Source organism: Penaeus vannamei, chromosome 9, assembly GCF_042767895.1.
Source record: "Penaeus vannamei isolate JL-2024 chromosome 9, ASM4276789v1, whole genome shotgun sequence".
Classification (NCBI taxonomy): Eukaryota; Metazoa; Arthropoda; class Malacostraca; order Decapoda; family Penaeidae; genus Penaeus; species Penaeus vannamei.
The window spans coordinates 17,030,330-17,032,829 of record NC_091557.1 but is presented as its reverse complement, the minus strand read 5'-3'; the positions used below and the strand labels follow the sequence as shown (position 1 = coordinate 17,032,829).

At 40.5% G+C, this 2,500-nt stretch overlaps 1 protein-coding gene across 2 annotated transcripts in view; it reads left to right on the top strand.

Moving 5' to 3' along the window:
- Positions 1-2,500, top strand: part of LOC138862678 (uncharacterized) — a 48,955-nt gene that overhangs the window by 34,622 nt on the left and 11,833 nt on the right. The gene's annotated exons all lie outside the window — the stretch shown is intronic.

Genomic DNA, 2,500 nt, shown 5'->3' with positions numbered 1-2,500 from the left:
TGATAGCCCCTAGTCACATCCTGCAGAAACAAAAGTCTCATATTGGCCTTGCAGCATTGAACCACGAACAAATTCTGGCTCATATTTTATGTCACAAAACTATAGGCAAGACTTATCTGAAGCTCACACAAGCTCCTTCTAATATTTATTTGTATTTCTACTCCACAATTCATTAAAAATGTAGACAATAATCCACATCTATTTTGTGTGGTTAATCTTTACTGCATGGATACACTATGCTAATGCAAACTGATGATAATCTTACAGAGGACAAAAAGTTGCAGTTGTTGATACAATAAATAATCTGCAGATGTGAGTAGTAAAGCCACAAATAAAGAAAAAAAAATCACAGAAAGTGTCTGCCCACAGCCAAAGTCCACTCGATGCTCCCAAGTTTCAGTTGTATCTAGCCGTTCCTACCAATGTGAAAAGAATATTTGCCAGGGGGGTGTTGGGAGGCAGAGGCCACCATCAACCCTCCCTTCAGCAGTTGGGCACACACACTCGAAACAACTTAAACTTATGAAAAAACTGTGATAAGGAGTTGGGGACTTAACCATAAAATGTTTAAAAATAAGGAATCTGTTAATATTGTTTATTAACAATATGCCTTCATGCAAAAGCAACTGATATCACATTATTATGTTTTATTCATGGAATGAACCTTTAGTCTATCATGATACAAATTAATACATACATATAAAAATTACAATATTTACTATAGGTTAAATCAAAGCCTCTAAAACCTTTTCAAATTTTAATGTTTAAATGTTTAATGTCTGAAACAAATAAATGTGCTAGACATGAAAGGTCATATAACACTATGGTAAAGTATTGTCACAGAAAGGGTAAAGAAGAGTTAAAGATTACAATAAAATGTGTTAGGTATCAAAGATTAAAGAGCATTATAGGATAGTATAGTAGTGAAAAAGGAAAAAAGGGGAGTAAGTGAACAAGAGCAGAGATTAGAAGAAAGGGGAGGGTTGAGGTGGTAGGGTGATTGAGTTAATTATAGTGCATCTGTCATTGAGGAAGGTATAGGAAAAATGTTAAAGTAAGTATGGTAACAAAGAGGGAAAAGAGAGAAGTAAGTGAAGTAGAGCAGGGATTAGTAAAAATGGGAGAGGTTAAGGGGGTAGAGCAATTGAGTAATTGCATTGTATCTGTGACTGCAGGAATAGGGACACTGTTCAAGGAAAACAGAGGTGGCTGTTGGAGGAGGAGGGGAAGAATTCGGGGAATAAGAAAGGGGGACTGGGGATGGTGGTAAAGTATCAGGAAGAATGTCTGGAGCAGGACGCTGTTGTGATAGAGGGGATTCGTATGAATATTCAAGTGGGAGCAGTAGAGAGGGCAGAGTATGTGTGTAGGAGGAAGGAGGGATGGATATCTGCAAATATTTTAAATGTAGAAGGAGTAGAAACAGAGGGACTGGGGGGTGGGTGAGGGAGTGGAATGTTCCCTTGTGTCATCTTTAGGAAGTTTTGGATGTCTTCAAAGGTTTCTGGAGAGGAGTTGAGTGAAAAAAACAAAGGTTCTTTTCTGAGGAGAAGAAAGGTGTAAGAGAGGGTGGAGTGGAGCATTTAGGTTGCCTGGTATGACAAATAAAGTGAGGAGGAGAGGTAGGCATCGGGGAAGTGGCAGAAATTAGAGTATCTGGCTTTAGACTGGATAATGAATCTGACTGGGGGATCTGGTGAGTAGACATAGGATAGTTTAGGGTATAGGGGAGAGATACTGGGGGAGATGCAGAAAAATCTTGTAAAGATGGTCGGGGAGCAGAGCGAAGGACTGTTTTGGAATAAGTTGAGAGAGAAAAACCTTGTCATTGTGCTTCTTGTCTGGCCTCATGTAGAGTGAGTTTGAATATGAGGACTGTTATCTCACATTCGAGCTCATAGGCAGGGCAGCTCCCATAAAATTCATTATGGGAGTCACCACAATTGGGACATGTACATGACTGAGCAGGGCAATTTGAACAGTCATGACCAGGTTGGGCACATAGAGGGCAGCGGGCTGTGAAACAACATTGTTTGGCTAGTTGGCCAAAACATCAATGTTTCTGACATTGACAAGGAAGGGATCGATATGGTTGGACATGGTAGGACAATCTACCAATATAAACCGGATGGGGGAGGTCATATCTACAGAAGCTAATCTCGGCAATATTGGCCTCTGGGAGGAATAGTGTAATGCTGTACTGCCACTGCATCATATTCAGCAAGGCAGGTAAGTAGGTAATTTTCACAGTCTGTTCAGTCCTTGCTGCCGATAGGACAAGCATTTAGGGTGATAGAAACTGTTCATGTGCAAGTATTAAGAAAGGAGTGAGGTTCGGCAGGAATGGGTTTGCCAGAGTGGTCACTTAGGGTAGATAGTGCACGACCCTGGGATTCAGATGTATCTGTGACAAAGTGTAAACGATCAGAGTGACTGCGAAAGTTTGCATACTTGTTTCTGGAGGCACTGTAGAAACAGAAGGATATTCTCAGAATAGGGG